Source organism: Streptopelia decaocto (assembly GCF_964273445.1).
Source record: "Streptopelia decaocto genome assembly, chromosome: 7".
NCBI classification, from domain to species: Eukaryota; Metazoa; Chordata; class Aves; order Columbiformes; family Columbidae; genus Streptopelia; species Streptopelia decaocto.
In genome coordinates this window covers 4,520,322-4,542,860 of record NC_138661.1, presented here as the reverse complement: position 1 = coordinate 4,542,860, position 22,539 = coordinate 4,520,322, and the positions used below count along the sequence as shown (strand labels likewise).

Sequence of the window (22,539 nt, the reverse complement as noted above, 5' to 3'; positions counted from 1 at the left end):
TTGCCATCATACTGAGGCATTCACATAAACACAAATTAACAAAGTCAATCATAACAATCGGGGGGTATCTCCTTCGTAATTACAGCAATTTCCTTAAAAGGAAAGTAATTCTATTATCTTGGCAACGGAAGAGGAAATTTTAAATGAAGTCAACTTTTATGTATCCAGTGAGCATGATACAAAAATATCCCAGACCTTTCTAGTCCACTGGAGAAATGATCCAGATAAAATGTATTCCTGCCCCACCATCCCTCTGAAAGCAAATGATCTACAGGAATATTTCGGTGAGCAGCCCAGAAGCCATATAGTTTTATTTGTTCAATATTACACACGCAAAATCACAAGAATCTCTTTTCTTTCCTTCTCACTTGGGTCTCCAGTTTGCAGGATGAATGCTCACAGGGCTGTAGATACAAACACATGTTATGTGAGGCTGAGGAGTGGCTGAGGGACCTGGGGGATTCAACCTGGAGAACAGGAGCTGAGGGGAGGCCTTCTGATCTCTGAACTGCCTGAAAGGAGCTTGGAGCATGGAGGGGTTTTGGTCTCTTCTCCCAAGTCCAAAGTGATGGGATGAAAGGAAATGGCCTCAAGTTGCACCAGGGGAAGTTGAGGTTGGATCTGGGGAACAATTTCTTCCCCAAAGGGCTGTGGGGCATTGGAACAGGCTGCCCAGGGCAGTGGTGGAGTCACCATCCCTGGGGGGGTTGAACAGATGAGGTTCTCAGGGACATGGGTTAGAGGTGGAATTGGCAGTGCTGGGTTAACAGTTGGACTCAATGATCTTAAAGGTCTTTTCCAACCAAAATGATTCTATGATTCTATGTTCAAATGCTTTGCTGCATCAGGAGCAGCACCCTCAGACCAGCTCTGACACCTCTATGACAATCTAGCAGAGGGAGACAGAAGCAGCCTTAAAGTTTAATAAAAGGTTGTCATCTCGACTTTCCTTTTTCAAGTCAGAACCCAGCAACAAAAAAGGCACTGAGAAAGAAAACACCGAAACACCTGGACAAGGCACTTGGCAAACAGACAGCCCAAGGCACCTCTGTAGAGACAGGGCAGCCGAGCAGTGACCTGATTTCCTTGGGGACATGGACAACTTCACTCACAGCCCTGCGTACCCCTGTCCCATTCTACCACTATCCTCTGCAGAATCAACCTGAATTCATAGAGGTCAATTGCAAGCCCCTGCCCACCTGCGTCACCCAGCAGGATCGGGCTGTGGCCGCTTGGGAAGCTCGTTACACGTGTGTGGTCAGACTTGCGAACAGAACATCACACTAAGACTATAAAAGAAATGCTGAACTAATTTTTTCCAAGGATGATCTAACTGGGTGGGGGCACTACCAGGCTCACAATAAGCTAATGATAGCTGAAATAAAACATTTACATATAAATATTCGCTCCTAAAATTTATTAGGAGCAGAGAGATAATGGTGTAACTCGTTGATGAAGAGTCGCTATGAGATCATATTTGACTTAACGTGAAGCTTGTAGGCATTGTTTCTTGGAGGAAGTATTCATTGTGTGTAGTACAATAAAAACTGTGTTTTAAAACAAAGAGATAACATAGTTGCCTTAACACAGCAGCAGCGTTGTCATTGTAAATCTGCTGTGCCACATATCTTATTACATTTTCATAGCAGAAGAGGGAATTTACGACGTGATACTACAAGCTCTGCCAGCCTTCTTCTGTCAGTGGGGTACCTCTCTTAACTCACATCTAAAATATTTGCTGATACTGAAACGTGACGGTGAGATACAAAACCAGTCTTTTACAATTCACAAGAACATTGTATTCATCTAGCTTAGAGCACAAAGAAAAACAAATAGCTTGAGCATCTGTTTCTGCAAAGAGTGGACACTGTTGGGCAAATGCTTCTGTTCTATGGGAAGAACAAAGAGAGGGAACCGCTGCTGAGCCCATGTGGCTTTTGTGGGTGAAGCAGTGACACGAAGATGTTATTACTGTTACTACCACATACAAAGTCGATGCCACGGCTGTATGTGAGAGCCTCACCTTTCTCATTACCTTTCGGGATAAGATTCACTGCACGTAAACAGTCTTTGGGCTTGAATCTCCTGTAGCCAAATATCAACAGCAATGGGGTCAGGGCATTATATTTATTCTTTCTGGCTCATACTAAGCTGCAATATGCTCCCCACGGTCAAGGACTGAACATTTATTTTCTTTCTGGGGACCAGTTGCAGTATATTTCCAATATGCTGGCCTAGATACAATTGCTACTTAAGCACGACAGGGCCGGGTCCATTCTCAGCACAAGCAAAGTCTTACGATAATAAAGGTTCAGTATTGAGAACTCCCACTGATGAATTAGAAAAAGGTACAGGTGATACTGTAAATTTTACTTGACCAAAGTATTAGAGAGGTTTCTGTTTACCTTAATAGATAAAGAACTTGGTGTCAAGAAAATCCTCTTTGGGCAAAAGAGCAACTTGGTGCGTAGCTTCTGAATAAGACACTAGCAAAAAAAATCTAGTTGGTTCAAATCAAGAGGGAAATAATAAGAAAAAGAACTTCAAAAGCATTCAGAGGGACAAACATTCCACCAAGACAAAGTCATCTGTCCTTACTTTCCCAAAAGCAGCATGATCAACACTGATTATGGGATTTCAAGCCCTGGATGTTTCTTTGCATTGCCCAAGCAGAGAATGAAAATGCTTTATGATACCAAAAGGACACAAGGAAGATCCTCAGATATTACAAAGCAGAGACCAGGATTTAATGCCTTTAAAAAAGATCAGTGCCTGCATCCCGCCCACATGATGACGTGAGACACAGCCCATCACAGTTACGACTGGTCGTGTAGTTTTAGGTAATGCACTGATATAATACTAAACAACAACATATGCACGGCGTTTGTAATGAGATTGGACTTTTAACCTTCTGAAGCAGCGGGAAACAATAGGGCTTTTAAAAATACCAGCTCAGAGGTAAGGAGAGGGTCAGCCCAATACAATATATAAGTATAAAACCAGTTGCATAGCTGAGTTTCACTTTAAAACATGAATTATTTGAAAGAATAAGAGGAAATTGGAGGAGAAGGGAGAAAAATAAAGCTGTCATATGGGGAAGAACTAGGAGACAACACAAGAGAGGAGGCACGTACAGCCCCTCACAAACAACCCAGCTACCTGGGGGCTCCCTGCGCTCCTCTGGGGCTCAAACTCACACCCTGACACGAGAGACTCCTCGTCCATGGGCCCGAGCAGCAAACTGAACGCCGAAATCTGCGGGGTGACTTCTGTTCCTCACATACACTAAAACGCAACCCAGCGTTCATTCCTTTCGAATAATGACTGCTCTGTCTGCATTGATGAGCCAGACGAGACCGAAGGCAGACCTGCGGCTGTTATGAACGGGACTAGGGAGGATCCAACTGATTGACGCCAACCTAATGAACTTGGTGAACTTGAAGATTGTGATGTTCAAGCTCTGAGTGCCCACAGTGCCACCGAAAAAGTCAAAAACCACTGTTGTCCTTTGCCAGTACAGGCTGTGTTAGTGCCCTACGGACACACGGACCCACCTTGTGAAGTTCATGGCTACCATGCTGTGCTCCTGCCATGTCACCAAGAGGAAGTTGTTTTCTGTCGGGCGAGGAGTAAATCACAGGATAGGATGAGCAGGCAGCTGCCATCCTGTGAGCCAGAGCGTGCACAATCCTCTCCTGTGACCGGTCATGCTCTCTTCAAATGATCTGAGTTTTGGTTACATCATGGGCCGAATTTTGGGATTGATACATGCCAAGGGAGAGACTTTGGGGATCACACAGAAAATACCATCAAGCAATGAACCACTATAGCAACAGATAAGAGTCTGAATGTCACTTTTTGCCACAAACCAACCTTGGAAAAAGAGCAGGGAGTGATCCCCATAGCAGAAGATGAGTGGATTGGGTCTGAGCTGTGGGTTGAGCTTCAGCACCAGTGTGTGCTGAAACAAAAGCTCCCCTGGGGACATGGGGACAGCAGCCAGTTCTTCCGAGTCTTCCCTTGTGTTGTCACTCCTCCTGCCTCCCTGAGCCCCTCTCTCCAATTGAATCCCCTACAACCCTGAGATCAGTCTAAGTCATTGGCTCATGTTCTCACTTGCCATGTTCTCACTTGCCAGGGCAGAGGCCTTTTTATCATGTTTCTCCCACATCAAACAAACAGGGAGGGTTAAAGCAAAGAACTCCTGTTGGACACGAGCCTTCAAATCATCAAACTCTGGCACCATTTTTGATAGAAATATTGGACTAGACAGGCTCACACTGAACTCACATCTCTGCGATCTCAGCCAGCCACTAGCACCATCTATATCAGGAAAGCATTTGTTTCACACATCATCAAACAGTACAGGCCACTCAACATACATAATTACTCAGTATACTACTGAACCAACGTCAGTCCCCTAGGAAAAAAACGATAGCTACAACTCTGACCTGCCTCAAGAAGAGCAGAACAGATCACAGTGGCTCACTAATGCAGCCATGGGAATTTGTTAAATCAGAGAACTGAGGAAATATATAATCTCAGACACTCTAAGTCTCATGCGAAATAGAATTGGGGGGGCTTAGGGAAGGGCAGCTTCCCCAGCTTCTGCTCAAGAGCTCCCTGATATCCTCACTACCATGACTCGTATGGCCCTGCTGTTCTCTTACAATGCCATATTGCCCAGGCAGTTACAGATTTGCAGACAGACCTGATACCTCTGCTAGACACCTATCAGACAGTGGGGGGCAAGGACTGTTGGTTTGTGATAACAACCTGGAATTCACCGCGCGTCCGAGCTGCCAGCCTGGCCGCCTCTACCATATTCCCATCTTGGTGCCATCTCAGACGGTGGCGGTTTTACTGAGGAAAACTCCAGTTATCCAAGGCTTACACACTCATTTCAGAATGCATGTCCAGAAACCTCTTCTCTCCCGTTAGGCTTAGAGTTCAGGATTTTACTTCATTTGGGCTTTTCCCTTTCCTAGACCTGATTTTTAAGGGCACTTTTTGCTTTCCAGGGATGGCACCTGCAACAGTGATGTGAACGGCAGTCTGCCTCCAGCTCCTGACCAAGAAACGACTCCTGTCACCGCTACGGCACTCAGAACATGGCACGTCCCCTTCACAGGGCTGAGCAGCACTGGAAGTAGCTCAGCACTGTAGTCTCTCATCAAGCAAAATGACTCAAGGAGGATTTGGCAGGAGAAAAAGCAGCAAAATAGGACCTGAGTCAAATGCAGCTCTCCAAGAAATTCCTTTTTTACTCGCAAGCGACGTGCAGACTGGAACTGCCTTCCTGTGACTTAGCACCACAGCATTAGAAAGGAGCCTGTCACCCAGGGATGTTTTTCGACAATACTTCATGTCCTCTTTTTACTGTCTTTTTTTTAAGCCACTTCTAAACTCTGTTCCCTTTGCTCCCTACTCAGATCAGACTAATAAGAACATCACCTCAGGGAAAAGACTTGTACACAGACAGACTTCCTCTTCAGAGGATCAAACAGACCAGACTGTTCCTTTTCAAGTTTTATTAATCCTGGTTCATAATTTCCACCACATCATTAGTCATTTCCTATTATTGAAAAGCTGGTAGCAGCATCATCGCACAGTAAACAGCAAGATAACCGTGCCACCTGCAATTTCTTGGCCGATACCTACCCACAACCACATCTGGGTAAAAGATGAAGAGGTAGAATTAAAAGCCAAACCATGTAGACTTTTTTGATCTGTGGCTCATTTCTTTTATTCACATCATCTGCTCAGCTGGCTACATAAGCTGCTGCAGACCTTGTTTAAAAACAACTCCAGAAGATTAACGCTAAAACAAGCAGTTTGGAAATGTGGTGATTTTCACTGGAATTCCCCTTCCTGAGGCAGGCAGGGTCTTTGGGGAGCTTGCTGGTGATCGGGGTTTATTATTAATTTGGTTTTCTAACCTTTTCCGTGTTTGTCAACACCCTTTAGGTAATTTTGACACCAAAAACGGGCAGAGAATTCAAGCACCTTGAAGCAATCTGTTTTCTATTCACGTTTTCTTGCCCCCCTGATAATCCTCGTTTTTCTAATAATATCCTTCTTCTTCCTACCATCTGGCCCAGGAAACAAATTGGGAGAGAGTATCCTCATCTTTTCAGTGTAATATCTATGTACCTGAATCTCTTGAGTGTCCTCTCAGACACTCTTCATTTTTCCCATGCCAAAAGGGTCTCCACACACAAGCTGCAGGTCAGGGTCTCTATGTTGTTCACTTTGTCCTGTGGAGCAGGACAGAGCCTCATGTCAGGGGTGCGGAGCTGTTAGAAGAGGACGTTCTCCACCCACGCAATGGTGCTTCTCTTCTCTTCTCTTCTCTTCTCTTCTCTTCTCTTCTCTTCTCTTCTCTTCTCTTCTCTTCTCTTCTCTTCTCTTCTCTTCCCTTCTCTTCTTTCTCTCTTCTTCTTCTCTTCTTTCTCTCTCTCTCCTCTCCTCCTCTCCTCTCCTCTCCTCTCCTCTCCTCTCCTCTCCTCTCCTCTCCTCTCCTCTCCTCTCCTCTCCTCTCCTCTCCTCTCCTCTCCTCTCCTCTCCTCTCCTCTCCTCTCCTCTCCTCTCCTCTCCTCTCCTCCTCTGCCCTGCAGTTTCCACATGTGCTCTGCAGGAGAGCTTCATGACAGCTCCATGCCAAGTTTGCAGAAGACAATTGAGTCTTTCCACCATCTCCAGGGCAAGGGATGGAGCCTCCAGTTCCCAGGACTGTGAAAGGATTTCCTTCTTTTCATTGATCCTCGTGAACGCAGCCTGATACACAAAGCGCGATCACTCAGGCTGAAGTGTGACTCCACCGGCAAGGAGCGGCTTTGGGTTTATCCGAGAGGAGGTTCCTGCATGACCTCAGGCAACAAGCCACTCGCCATTAGACTTTCTCAGCCTTGTTTCAATTCATCCACATTGTTCTGAATGCAAATATTGGTCATTAGAGGTCAGCTGAGACAGAGGTGAAAAGAGGTAATTAAATGCCTGATGACTAATGTGTTTAACAGGCTTTGGGGAGCGCAGCACTGCACCAGCAGCATGGCTGCTTTTATCAGGACTGTCCAGAAGTGTGACTATCCACCGACCCTGCACAGGACAGCGCTCAGGCCTGCAGACGTCTCTGACCCCTGTGGCACAGAATCACAGGGTGGTTGGGGTTGAAGGGACCTCTGGAGATCCCCCAGTCCAACCCCCCTGCTCACGCAGGGTCACAGAGCAGATCACACAGGTGGGTCCAGGGGGTTTGAATGTCTCAGAGAAGGAGACTCCACACCCGCTCTGGGCAGCCTGGGCCAAGCTCTGGCACCTCCCAGCAAACAAGTTTCTCCTCATGTTCAGATGGAGCCTCCTGCGTTTCAGTCTGTGCCCGTTGCCCCTCACCCTGTCATTGGGCACCACTGAACAGAGTCTGGTCCATCCTCTTGACACCCATCCTGGAGATATTGATCCCATTGATCAGATCCCTCTCAGCTTCTCTTCTCCAGCTGAACAGCCCCAGCTCTCAGTCTTTCTTCATAATAAAGGTGCTCTAGGCACTTTCAGGCAGAGTTTGGTAAATCTAGGAGTGGGATAACGTGATTTAGCTGCACAAGGCTGTGATAACACCACAAGGAACAGCCTCCTGACTATCTTCTGGCACTTCGTTGGCAGTGTACAGGTCCTTGACTGTGACCTGCTGTCACTTTGTTCTTCAATCTGCCCATGAGAAGTGGCAGGAGCTGGCAATGCCTGTCATTGCAGTTTATCCCGTAATGCACAGAGCACAAGAATTGCTTAGGCTGTGGACTTCCTTATACACCCATCAAACACCCACCTGTCAAACTCTCATTGTTTTCTTTTTCTTTGACCCATCACCCTAATTCCACACAAGCTTTTTGCAGCTCTGTCTCCTCTGTGGTATAAACAGAATTATTCCTCTCTTCAGCATGAGTAAATGACAGCATCACACATCAAAACCTTTGCATGTCCAGGGCATGATATTTCAAAGTACTTTGCATTTTACAGCATTTTTCGTATATAGAGTTTGGACCTTGAAGCTCACCTGCAATTCAGATGGAGCTGAGATGACTGTCCAGAAACAGAAAGCCAGAACTTCAGAGCTTCCAGCCCAAAGGACAATAAAAGCATCGCACTTCACACCAGACTACTGAGGTAGCATCAGAGATGCATCTCACTGCCTAAATCCCCAGACCGCCTTTTCCTTTCCCACTCCTCCGTGTCTCACCGAGACTCCAGTTCCCATGCTTGGTTTGGACAGTACGTACCTACCCCAGAGTTACTCCACCTCTCCACTCTTCTGGCTCCTCACAGCCAGCAAAGCACAATTAGGCTGAGGTGGCCTCAGCTCAGCTTCATCTCATTTAACCATATTATTAATAACTTGCCAGCAGCAACTTCATTAGGGTCCTTGAAAATTGCTTTTAGCGAGTGAAAGCATGGATGTTCGGTAGGTTGAGTTGCCACCTGGAGGTACCTTTTTCTCTGCTCCTTGGATAAGCCAAGGGAGATGAATCAGGTAACAAAGCCAAGGGGGAGTCCCTGAACTCCTTAAATTTCTCACCATCACGCAGGCAAGCGACTTAACTCTCTATTCCCCTCCTAGTGAGTGTGAGCTGATCCTGCACAATAAAATCTTCCTCCCTTCCAGGAGCGCTGAAAAGCTCTAATTAGTGTTCCTAAAGACCTCAGACTATAAAAGTGTAAAAGGTTTGTCTTCTTAGTAATGAAATCCTGGAATCAGTAACTTTGCAATAATTGTTATGTGGGTATAATCAATTTCTTTTGCCACCTCAAAATGAATTTTCATGAATTAGGGCTTTTGTTTTCACGGTCACCAAGTTATTTTTTGCCCTCCTGATGAAATTCCTGCGATAATGATGGGAGAAGCACGTAATGACAGGAGAATGATAGGCACCTCTATAAACAAAGTTGGTCACATTGAGCCACAGATCTGAGAAATGGGATTTCTGGTACAGTAACATCTCAATATCTCAACTTATGACAGGCAAAAGCCTGTTGATCTTGATATTCTGTACAGATGACAGAGTCTTTATCTTAAGATCCTATAATCCTTAGAGTTGGCCAAAAGGAGAAATCATTTCCATTCATGTTTAACAAATGGGAAACAAGGGCAGTGAGTGACTGATGAAAACCAAGGACTCTGAGGGAAGACTGGAAGCTGAACCAGGTTTTCTGAGACCCCGATCAGGGCTTGATCTACAGGCTCCCCTTTTTTTTTCCAGTCCTTAAGGCAACCTGTGCATTTGTTACACAGAGCTGCTGTGTAACTCCTCTGCGATACCGAGCGCTGTTGAACTCCTGCGCACAGCACAGCATCCAAGGGTTCAGCCCCTACCACGGTCATGGCAGGATCCGACCCTGACATCCCCATTCCAAAAGCTCAGCATCTCACGTTCCCTCGCAGATCCGAACAACATGTCTCAGTTCAAGGGAAGATCAGGCTCTGTAAAATGAACAGGGGGAAGGGCAAGGTTTATAATGGGACATAATTATTTAGCAGTGCATTGACAAGCTCCCTGGCATAGTCTGCCCTTGCAGACAGCACTTCCTCCTCTAATAGCGATCCAGATAGCTGGAGCTGTCATGACTTTTATCAGCAGGGCAGCCTTGCACTCTGCTCGGACCCAAATGATCAAGTGGCCTTCACAGCTGCCACCACTTCCTATTAAAAGACTACAAGAGGCCTGTGAGATTAAGAAAGGATAAAAACAAGTACTTATCATTTGGGAAGTAATGTCGCTGGTTATCTAAAGCAACATAATTATATCACAAGCTTTATCTGTGAGTGGCTTTTTCCTTCCAGGGGGTAGGAATAGAAAAAGTTTTCACTTCATAATGAGTCCTATTGAAACTCCATTTTGCCCTTGGCAAAAGGCCATTAACCAGCAGAAGCATGTAATCATCCTAAAAATGCATAATGACATGGAAAACAGACAAGTAGTTTCTTGAAATATTGTTTGTAAAAGGCCTAATTTATAATGGGGATTGTTTGTGTTAGGGCCTTTTGGCATGTATGGTTAACAAGAACTTGCTGTTCTGCTGCCAGTTCATTTAATCAAGAGGGCCTTGTGTTGGCTTCGGTCGATATGGCCATGGAAACAAAAGGAGCTTTTTCCCCATAACTGCCCCATCATGATCGAGAGGGCACGCTGCTATTTAATCTGTCGTTGTCCTTCTTCATAGACACTGCTGCTGTCAATGCACCACATCAAAACATACACACCATCAGATTCATTGCACTGCTGGGCCTATCTAAAAAAAATATTAGGAATGATCTGGCAGCATCGTTAATTGAGGACAATCATGCAACTATAGTCTCTTTGTAACAATGCAATTGTATGAACAGCGCCTTCCGGCCAGAAGTGCAGCGGTTCACACACAGGCAAGGAATGAAAGCGCTCGGTCGGGCACTCATCTGTGCTAAGAGTTGGATCACATGCAGGAGAAAACATTCCCCGAAAGGAAATGAGAAAGGTTGCAGTAAATCCTCGTCACCTGCTTGGTTATCGGAGTCTGAGTACACTTCGATCACATTTTCTATCTATAAAATGGGAGTAGAAATGGCCCCATTATATCTGGTTATACTTTTGTCACATGTATTATAATAATAAATACATAGACGCACCAGGCACCCTGGTCCACGGTGCACAGAAACGTCTCTCTGGTTTGAAACCTCTGCAGAAGCACAATATATTAATACCTTGGTAATCCCTGCAAGCACCTTTCTGTTAGCAAAAGTTCGCGTTCAAGTTCTACAAATCATTTACGGCAGATCCAGCACTCAGCCCAGATACCAGGTCATGGGCAACTTATTCAAAAGCAGAACTAAAACTATACATAACAGGCCTAAATGTTCCTGCCCTGAGCCTCGTGTGTGCTTGTTCACACTAAGCAAAGTCCACAAGGCAGAGGAATCACAACGCGTTAGATGATCGCTGAACCACGTGGCAGGGCTGGCTGGCTGCTCATTAGTGTGATGTACATAGCGTGATAATGCCACTGTGGAGGGAAAGGAGGAATCATTGATTTCAAGAGTCACAGCGCCAAGATCTAGACCTGAAAAGTCGCATCTCGTTACGCAAACCAGCTATTTGCTGTATATATGGCAGCTCTGCCTCAAGGTCTCGGGCACAGATGAGGCCCATTGTGCCTGGCACTGTACATGCATTTATTTTAAGACAGTCCTTGCTATTGAGAGCTTAGAATGGACACAGAATGGTATTTTTAACAAAAGCACAATAATTGCCACAACTAAAATGAAAACAAAGCTATAATTTGGCAGATTGACACTGCATGAAGGCCTTCTGTAGAGAAACGTAATGCGAAGAATTTTCGTCTTTTGGGGGTTTCTGCTGAATCCATGGATATCTCCCTAACACATAGGAAAAAGAACCTTCTTTATTTGCTCCGAAGCTGTGTTTGTACAGTAAGTGCTGAAGAAAGACCTTCTTCCTTCCATAACCAAATAAAATGATCCCTTTTGGCTATTTATAGTCCTCACGGCCCAAAGACATCACTTGGCTCCCTACCACAAGCCCAGCCGTGTGTTACTATATTAAAAAATGCGAAAATGTAATTACGGGGTACTCAAGCCAGTGTCTGCAGACAAAACCTGCCAGGAGCAAAGAGACAGGAAACATGTGCCCTTCGGAGCTGCACGTGGCCTTCCCCTCCTCGGGACTGTGCCAGGACCGAAAGAGGAGGGATGGGGGCTGGCGTCGCAGGATGGCCAAGTCACAGCCACCTTCCAGCAGAAACCAGGCTGCTGTAAGCTGCAAGGGCCATCCTGACCCAGAAAATAAATAAATAAAATAAAATAAAATAAAATAAAATAAAATAAAATAAAATAAAATAAAATAAAATAAAATAAAATAAAATAAAATAAAATAAAATAAAATAAAATAAAATAAAATAAAATAAAATAAAATAAAATTCCCCCTTGTCAATTCAGAGAGCCACACCATTTATGCTTGGTCACACTCTGAGCCACGCTGTCTGCCCACGGAGGGGAAAAGGGAGCAGGGTAGGATGTAGCAGACCTTACCTCTCCTGCACAAGCCTGTTGCATCTGTATGGGAGCTTCGCCCTTTGGGCTGAAGCAATTTTTTACGCCTTCATATGGAGAGCAGGGCACAGAGCCTGGGTTATTCCCCCCTCTCACTCATGCGGGTAAACGGCTGATGTTCCTGGGCCAAACACCACTTTTAATTTCTTTCCTCAGCTTTTGTGTATCTGTAACCTCATCTGGGTGTTCCTGCTCCGGCGAGGGGATTGGACTGGATGAGCTTTCGAGGTCCCTTCCAAGCCCTGACATTCTGGGATTCTGTGATTCCCCATTTGCAAGTCTCTCCAGCTGTTTATTACTGTCCCAGAGCTGGCAGCTACTGCCCACAGCAGGACACCAGAAAGAAAAGCTGCCACCCTTCCTCAGTTAATCCAGCGGGTCCCTAGAGAGACGCAAGCTCCAGGCATCCCCATGTAGGCTCCGCTCTGCTCCTGAGCTGGGCACCGTACCCAGGCACAATTCCTGGCCAGCCTGGACCCAACCCAGGATGACTGCTCACAAGGGCTGGCAGGTTTAGGAGCCAGAGGTCCTCATTCTCTTGTCACCTGTAGAGGCATCTCCATGTGGCAGAGGAGGGGGAGCAGCTGAGAGACGCTCTGGAGAAGGCTCAAGCCCCCACTCGACAGATGTGTCCGCTAAGTCTGTCCATGAGTGGATCATCATTAACTTTGTGACTCCAGATTCGCACTGGGGTGGATGGAAACAGAGTGGAGTTAAGCTGAGACAAATCCAGGCACAGCCTCACTTTCTCTGAGACCTCGGGACACCCACACAAGTAGCTAGTGAAGAGTGAAGGAATGAAAAAAGCAAAAGCACTTTTCCTCAGGGCACATGGGCTCTGACAGGAAACTTTAGAGTAACTTTGGGGGAGGGATAAGTCATTTGGATGATGAATCGTCCACTGGCCTTCCAGAGTCACTTCCAATCGAACTGTCTTTAGGAGGGTTTCCTCAGAGCTGAGCACAAAATCCTCTTCAAAATATACACAGGGAAGAAGCCGGGTGTACAGCCCCAGAGATGGGCTCGGGATTAGCAAAGAGCTCACACCTGCTCCTTCCTCCCGATGTCAGTCTCTTGTTTCAACAAACCCAAACTCCATCAGTTTGTCCCTCACTACTGAACAGTCATTGACAAAAAGGTGATTATTTACCGACAGAAAGAAATGCAAGAGGGAGGAGTGGTTCTCCCAACCCAGCAATGCCAAGTCAGCCACAGAAGGGCTAAAAAGGCAGAGTTTTGACCATTTTCAGCTCAAAACAACCAAACCTTCCATCCTGTCCAGGCAAAGCTGAGAACCCCTCTGCAGCGCTCACTCCGTAAACCTCCAGCCAATTTCATTCGCTCTGGGAGTTTGCAATAAAACTGCAAGTTTCAACACTTTGCACAGTCTGATTCTGCGATTAGTAAGACCAAAATCTTGCAAGTGGAAGATTAACTACCAGGATGCTCCCTGTACCCTCACACATTCACATCCAAACTGTTGCCTTGCCCACTCCTGCTGCTTGCTTTAAGCTCTCAGCCCCGTTACCCACATAACCGGGTTTACAGTGTCTCCTTACTGTAGGATTTCCCCCACTTTTCTTCTCGGAACCTCTCCATTGCAGTATCGGCAGTGCCACCTTCTGGCCTGTGACACGAATCCCAGCCACCCAGCAAGTCCTCGCTGCAGAAGGACTTGCCAACCTGCCCGTCCCTGCTGTGGCTACCAGCTGGCACAGCCACATGCCAAATCACATTTTAATATGATGTCCAAGGAACACCAACTGCACCAGTTTAGATCTGCGGACTGAAGAGCTCAGAGCACTTTGGTCCTTACTTTGTGCTCAACACAAGCGGCGGGACATGGGTCACTCCTCTAACACACCGCACTCCTCTCTGCGGCACAACCAAGGGCCACCCTTTTCTCCAGCTCCACACAGACCAGCTGGGGAATCCTCACATTGTTTTTATCCGCAGGAAGATAAATAAGCACAGGGAGGCTGAGGGGAGACCGCCTCACTCTCTACAACTACCTGAAAGGAGGTTGTAGCCAGGCGGGTGTTGGTCTCTTCTCCCAGGTAACAAGTGACAGGACGAGAGGAAACGGCCTAAAATTGCACCAGGGGAGGTTTAGATCGGATATTGGGAACAATTTCTTCCCAGAAAGGGCTATCGGGCACTGGAACAGGCTGCCCAGGGCAGTGGTGGAGTCACCATCCCTGGAGGGGTTGAACAGAGATGAGGTTCTCGGGGACATGAGTTAGTGCCAGGGTTGGGTCAATGGTTAGACTCGATCTTAAAGGTCTTTTCCAACCATAATGATTCTGTGGGTAACTGCCAATTCTCTGCACTATTTTCTTGGCATGGTGTCCCAGGATCTAGCAACAGGCTGCTTCTGTTGCTGCAAGTAGCCGTGTGTGAACTACGCTCTAGTATCAGTTTAGCGTGTCCTGAAAGGAGCAGCCATGCTGCAAACAGCAGTGGCTTTGCAGTTGTTTTACACACTTTAAGCTCTCAGCTGGTCTGCAGAAGCTCCTCAGCTACTTCCCACCCTCTGCACATCAACAGGTGCATTTCTGTCGAGGAGAATCCCACCTCTGGACTGCGACGTGAAGCACCATCAGCTACAAAAGAGGGTGAAAGCACATTGTCAGGAGCACATCTCTAAGTTATTCACTGGACTTCAGCATTAATTCTCTACATTATTTACAGCCATACTACAAAAATTAAGTGCTTTATGGAGCTTCTCTGTGGGTTTTGGCCACGTGGAGCAGATGCGATTTCCTGATGCTTGTATCGTATTGGCAGCATTTCAGCGATTTCAGTGCATCTCTCTAAATAAGGACTTAAAGCTCATTTATTATAGGCCCCATTACACCACTGCCAGTGGCTAAAGGGGCCTTGATTTTTGGCAGAAATGTCATTTACACCCACTCTATGGCTTTTTTACAGTATTCTGATCTGGTATAAAAGAAAGAGAAGCGGCATACTGTACAGCTCCAGCTTGCATCCTGGAAGCCAGAAGTTTTCCACTGGCCCCAGCTTTGGTGAACCAGAAGGACATTCCAAATCAAGAGCCTAGCCTCCACTAATACACTTACTTTTCACTTTCTTGCATTTATCAAGCCCTGTATAAACCTATAGTAGAATAACAAGGGAAAACAATGGAGCAGAAGCAGATCTTGTTCAGACAGAAGCTCTCCGAGGCAGGGATTGCCTCCTGTGCACATGAATCGTGCCTGGGACAGCGGACTCTGATCTTGGCTGGCCACTACTACAACACACAATAATATTTGCATGAGGACAGTTTACACACATGGGAAGTCCCACCGGCTTCTAGAAGACGTTTCCCGACACAGCCTGGGAACAGGGATTGGGAGATGTAATCATAACAAACCGCGGCCTTGTATCTCCCAGCGGGAATCCTTCCAACTTCCATTTTTCTTAAACCTTACCCATTCCTTTGCAAAATGCACATATTTAAAAAATGACGAACTTTCCAACTGAACTCACATTTCTAAATATGATCTTTAAATTCATGCACAATTTTGGGGGCAAATTGGCAAAATTCCCATCAAGCTATCACCACTGCAATTAAAGTGATTTTTCCATCTGAATATATCCCTGACATGGAAAGAAATTACACTATCACTGTATAAAGCTGTTTTGATAGATCAGTTCCCTCACTGAGCGTATTTTATACTCATCAAAACTATTTATACATCCTCACATATCAGAGCTATTCTAGGAATTTCAGTTCTCAATAATAATATTAGTCATTCTTGAAAGAACAAACGCATGCAGTATCCTTATTAATGCAAAGTACAAATACCTCAGAAGAAACCGATTCCCTTGTTTTGCCTGCTCTCGTGTACACGTGCACATACACGCGTAGATCACGCACCCCAGTGGAACCCAAGATTCCACTAAGCTTAATTAAAGAGCGACAAAAGGAAGCCGTTTCGGTCTATTTTTAAACACGCATGTTCTAAACACGCACCAAATCAAACCTTCTTAACATACACCCCTAAGAGCTTTTGTAAAATCCAGCTTAAGGGAATTAGGCGCTCGGATCTAATTGAATTTCAGTGCGATCTGGACACCTAAGTCCTTGAAGCTCCTTTGGAAACTCCTGTCTTATCCAATCTAGAGTTCATTTTCCAGCTGAGAAATACCTTAGTAATGGTACACTTAACACTCAACAGTCATTTGACCTATTTTACTAATGTGTTTGGGAAGGAGGTTAATTAACAGTGGATAGCTATATCCTTAAGCTTAATTTTTCCAACAACCCTGCTCATAAAAGGAAAAATTGAGTACATATTAAAGGAAGCAAGCAATTAAGTTGCACAAATAGTGAGCTCATTGAACTGCAGCTGACTTCTATCATGTCAAAGAACAACTAAACACAGAAGCAATGAAAAGATTGTTGCCACGACCACCACTGAGAACTGCCTGGCAATAAAGATGAATAACTTCCTACTTGAAGATTACTGATTAAAGCTCTCAGAAACCAAAAGGTTAGACATAGGCATATCTGGAGCAAAATATTTTAATGCATGTTTGGCAGATGCTGTAACGTATTTACAGTGGATTTAAAGCAAAGATTTACACAACTCCAGTAAACTCTGCTTTAAGCAGCCTTTAAAATCACAGCAGTTCCAAACATCACAAGTACAGGGGTAACTGATTCATTTTGAAGCCTTAGGGAAGGAGCTTTCCCTACTGTTTCCTAAAGACAGAGGTAGGGAAATGGAAGACCGAGTTTTCCTAGGCCTGAGCATGCTGTGGAAGGGAACTGGGCTTAGTGGGATGAACCGTGGATAGAAAACACTGGGCCAGCACAGGCTGGACCATTTCCATCAAGCTCCCTGGCAGAATTTACTTATTACAAGGCAACGCAAAGATGTGCAGCCTTAGAGCCTCAATGTGGCTAAAGAAATCTTATCTTGGTCCTCGATCCAGCGTAACCTAAGGATAAGGAATTAATAATAACCCCCTGTGTGGCACAGTTTACTGCACTGACTTAGCTATTGCTGGGGGAGAGGAGAACTGGCTCTGGTCCTCGCTTCCAGGAAGGGGTTGACAACCCAAACATCCACACTTGGGATGCTTCAGCTGGTGCATTTGGTTGTCTTGCAACAGATCTCACCATCATGTGTGTCGAAAAATAATTGATCACTGAACGGGGACAATCTGGACAGTGCGGAGGCATCACAAAGTTCTTGGGCTAATCCCTTGCTGATGGCAGCGAGTAGGAGCAGGGAAAGAACTGTAACTGTGGAACTGGAACAGAAAATGGAGTTTTCATTAGTCAGAAAGGTCCTTTTTGACAGGCAGTACAATATGATGTTAGTTACAATGACTGGGCATCCAACTGAAAGTCAAATAATCAGGTGTAGTGGCTGCAGGGAGCTAGTGCTTTGCATTGTGCATTTGCTAAGCAGCAGCGGAGCCCAAAGGCAAAAGATAAGGGGATTCCTGCAGAGATGTGACTCTTAGCTCATGAAAATTCTGCTCCACAATATGTATAAATACAGTTAATCGAGATCAGGAGGGGTTGTCCCCATTTCTCCCTTATCTATACCAACTTGGTGGTGGAGTCACCATCCCGGGAGGGGTTTAAAAGATGGGGAGATGAGGGTCTTAAGGGACATGGGTTAGTGCTAGATTTAGGTTATGGTTGAACTCGATGATCTTAATGGTCTCTTCCAACCAAAATGATTCTATGATTTTATGATTCTCTGAACTTGGGGAGCAGAATTCCCGTGCATACTCTACCAGACACTTCTAATCTTTTTCTTGCTCTGCTTCCTTACAGTATTTCCCCAGTAAGAAATGCTGGTTGCTTGATAATGAATTTTGGTTTTAACGCTGCTATTGCATAGTGTGTCCCTGATGTAAACGCTCAGCTGGGAGTTTCTGCTTCACCTGGCCCACCAAGGCTTTAAGAGCCAAAATCCAGTGCCCCACAACAACCACTGTGATAGGAAATCTCAATTTAATGACAACACCTGTGCTTTTCCTACTGACATCTAGGATTATATCGAGGTAAACTGCGGTGACCTCCTCTTCCCACACAGTGAGACTCCCTGTGTCGTGGTCTGAAAGCCGCTGGCCCAAGCAGATGAGTAGAGACAAGAGACACCAAACAAAACCGTCGGGCCACGGTGGTGGAATGAGGGCAATGAACTGTGCAGAAACGTCGGGAAAAGAACTGGAAAGGCAGTTTGGCTGGGAATAGACAGTGAGAACATTCAGGCAGAAGACTCAGGAAAATTTTATTCAGATAAGTTCTGATTATTTGCTGTCTGCAACTAAATATGAGGCACCTGCAAATGCAATAGAGCAAAAATCTACAAAGCAGAAAGCTACTTCATCCAGTGTCCCGGGAACAACTGGCTCCGTCTAGCAAAGACACTTCATTTTAGGTAGGTTAGATAGAGAATCTGCATGCAGTTCCACGACAAACGACATTAAATATGATTATTACTCTCTTAGCTCTCATTGTAAAATGCTTCTGTGCATTAACGACGTGAATTTTGAGCTCACATTTTTAAACAGCAGATCCAAAAAACAGAAAGAAATCTGTGGGCTCAAAAAACAGCCTATTGGCTTGTAAGTGCTTGACCTTCATTTGTCTCACATGCCTCCCCTTACTAACTCCTTGAAGTCATCTGGCATCTCCCAAGTTAGGGGGCTTCTGATAATGCCCAAGAGCAAATATCTAATTCTTTCCAATCACTGCATGCTGATGAAAGCAAGACTTGCTCTTGTAGTTTTTTTAAATGTGACTTGGAAACAAATAACTTGGGATTAGACTTCCATTTCCACCTACGTGCGCCTCTGACTTGTGTTGTTTTGCCCTGGAAAATTTTCTGAATCCACTTTCCCTGCAGCGAATCACGTGAGGAAGTAAAAATCTGAATTGTAACACGAAAAGTGAAACAGCAAGACTTGACTTCATTACAGTGCAGATAAAAGGGCAAAGGATTGCTGGCATTTGGACCTCATCTTAACTCACAGGGTTTCTTGGGATTGATACTATACAAGCACATGGGAGTGCAGGGAAGAATTCTCTTTTTAAGCCTTTCCCTGCCCAGCTCCCTCAGCTGCAACCCTGAGTTTTGGGAAAACAGGGACACACTGACACCACGTTACCAACATAAAGCACAGAAATAAAATGTCATGTCGATTCAGACCAGGTAAGACTTGTAGAGCCAACGTGCCCACTTACCTATACTAAGGTAACAAGTGTTTAATTAGCCAAGGAGTGTCTCATTAGCATGAAGGTGATAGTGAGACACCAAAACATGAAAGAGGCGCAAGACAAAGGGACAGTAGTGGGAAATATGTGAACTCTAATTATATTAACAACAGGAAAAAGAAACCCGAGTGGTTTGCAGTGACTGTGTTACATGTTGAGTGTGTGTTATATGTTCCACCTCCATCCAGCGCCCTTGATTATAGTCCTGCCACCACCCACCCTGGCTCAAGCTGTAGGTTTCCCTGTATCTAATTTCAGAAATACCCAACATTGGCCAACATGCTACATTTTAGGAACAGCATGGCCCCTGATTGTCCCTTCTAGCCTTAAGATCTATGAATCCTCCTGATGTTTATAGGGAGGAAGCAGTTTTTCAATAGTTAAGCCTTTCTCTGATAAGGCTAATTTATAGTCTTTCCCCACCAAATACATTAAATTGTTTTAAAAAAATTCTGCTTTGCATTTAGCATCTGCATTCACTGGCTAGTGGGTATTTTGGACAAAATAAAGAGTAACATAAGGCATTTCCTATCTACGGGTGTTTGAAAAAGTAAATAGTGGTATTTTAAAATGGTATTTTCATAAATAGTTTAGCCTAGAAACTTCAAATATGCCTTATATTTGTGGGGGTTTTCCAGTCTGTTTAAGCTCATGTCTTCAGATGATGCATATCCACAATTTAAAATTCTATTTCTGTTTGTCAATACATTAAACTGCATTTGTCTATGCAGCACTCAGCTCTGCCGCAGCAATTCACTCAGTACATCCCTACAAGAGCATTGGACCAAACCGATTCCTGGGATTGGCCAAGAAGGGCTTGGAGGAAACAAAAGGCATTGACACACATCACATTTTCTTTTTGGAAAATAAACGACGTCTCAGACCTACAGACACTTTTCACTTTGAGTGTTATAAGTGCATGAACAGCCACTTTTATGCAGAACCTTCTGATTAAAAAATGCTATACTGATCTAGAAAAGAAGGAAAGCCAATAAGGATAAATGATATATACTTCTAAGGAGGTTTTTGTGCTCCTTAAATCACACAGGCTTTCAAATCTGCTTGCGTAGGCTCAGCTTTTCATGTCTTACTAGTTTGACAATGCTGTGAAATCCACTTGGAGCAGATCAAAATTCAAGGGGGAACCATAAAAATTGACGTTCAAATAAATGAAAGGAAAAACACCACGTACTACCTTGACCAATGGTGTTGACATGGAGACCCTGCGCGATGGTGGAAGCTCCACAAAGTCAGGCAAGGACAGATCTCAGACACCTTCCATTTAGCAAACTGGTTATTATTTGTGCTGAAATTCCAGCTAAATCTTCCAGTCAAGGATCAGGGATTTAGGGCTAAGGCGCAAACTATTTCATCCATCACAACCCTGCAACTATTTGATGAAAGAAAGAAAGATGAAGGGAGGTCTCTTGGGTGTTCAGTATCCCGCTGATGACGAAGCCTGTCCAAAGGCCATCGCAGTGGTTGTGCTACTTCTGTGGTTATTCCTGAGGAGGTTTTTAATCAACGGCATCTGCAGAAGTCACACAAGTACACGAAAATTACTTTATCGCTGAAGAAGCTAATTCTGTGCTGATATAACATGGCACGAGCGGGTTCCCAGCAGACAAGACTTCTACACGAACCGGAAGGTATTTTGCAGAGCCAGATGACCCTCTGCAGCTGTTTGTTTTGCCTACAATAAAGCTTCAATTTGAAGATGAGGATTTCTGATGAAGACCTAAACATGATCTTGTTGTTTTCCATGTAATAGCCCTCTTATAATGAAAAAGAGTGAACCAATATACCTTAGCATACAGTTAAAATATCCCACTATACTGAAAACTTTGTCTGACTCTTTGGCACTGGAAAACTCAGTGGCAAAAGTTCTGCTTACTGAGCAAGCCCGTTATCCAGCTAATTCAGGTAGAATCTGGAACAGCAGATGCAATTTTTTAAGATGGAATATAAATCATGTTTATATAATCACCTACCACATCAGCATTCCTGGCAAACAAAGGCCATCAACACCACCTTCCTCGCCAGCTCACTCTTGGAGAGGGATGAGAGACAACTTGACTCTGGTGCTTCTCACCTCCAGGAAAGCAGAATGGAAAGAAATATGAAGTATCTGCTTGTCACACTAGAAATTGAAGGGGGAGAGGGAGTCAAATTCATGTGATTACTGCAAAGTAACTCTTTTGGTATAGGCCTTAGTGCTGGGCTCGTTGCAGGGAACTATGAACTCAGTTTGACCACTGTGTTGGCGGGAGTTTCTGCAGGAGTGGGGGGAACTGAAGGGGAAAAAGGATATTAAATATACAGGATTATGATCATAAACAACAAGGTTATTTTAATGCTATTCTAGGATGTTTTTTCAAGCCATTTTAAAATTCATATGAAAAATACATGCACAAAAGAATTTCGAGTTAGATTTCTTCTTTCTCCACCCCCCGCGCCTGCAGCTACTCAGTTTCTCCCGGCCGAGCACCGTCAGTTGTGAGCGGTCTATCTTCATAGCTGTTTTGCCGGTTTGTTTGTGTTTAGCTGAAGTTTTGATCCTTTCTGGTTAGCATCTTTCACTGGTAATTACAGGCAGTGTACCGTGAAAAGGTTAGTTTGGTCAGTGGAGCGGAGGGTTGGGCTGGGGGGAGAGGGTTAGGAGAGTTTATCAAGCGATCAGAGATGCCTTGTTTGCGCTCATCCTTTGTAAACAATAAGAAATGTCAGCGTTGCTGGTTGCTGTCACTGCTGACAGTATAAAGAGCAGCGAGTGCAGCATTCTTTTGGAAAGCTGGTTTACTGGGAGAGGAAAGAAGGCTGCGGGATGAAGGCACTTGGTGGATATCCGAGTACCTTGGGAAAAGAGAGGAGTTTGGGCTTCTCACTCAGCAACCTAATGAAAACTAGACAAATAGTCTTGCATTTAATATATAGTTTCCACCAATTCATGCTTCTTTTGTTGGGAACAATTCTAGTCTGTATTGGAAAGAGACAGTTAAATATAAAGAAATCATTTCACATTGACAAGCAAGTTTCAGATTAAGAAGCCAAAGGAAGTTTAGGAAAGAAAAGAGCTGCATTCGGAAAGGTAAATTTCCACTGCCTGACCTCGCATTCCTTCAACTTCGCAACAGAAAGAGAAAAAAACCCTGATGCCTGAACAAATAATCAAATGGTAATCAGGAAAACTAAACAA

The 22,539-nt window shown here is 44.8% G+C and overlaps 1 long non-coding RNA gene across 1 annotated transcript in view; it reads right to left on the bottom strand.

The window, feature by feature from the left end:
- Positions 1-6,608: 6,608 nt before the first annotated feature.
- LOC309442699 overlaps positions 6,609-22,539 on the bottom strand; it is a 50,632-nt gene continuing 34,701 nt past the window's right edge. Inside the window, exon 5 of the long non-coding RNA XR_014184654.1 lies at positions 6,609-9,475. This is a non-coding gene — a long non-coding RNA (uncharacterized lncRNA). The remainder of the gene's footprint in view (positions 9,476-22,539) is intronic.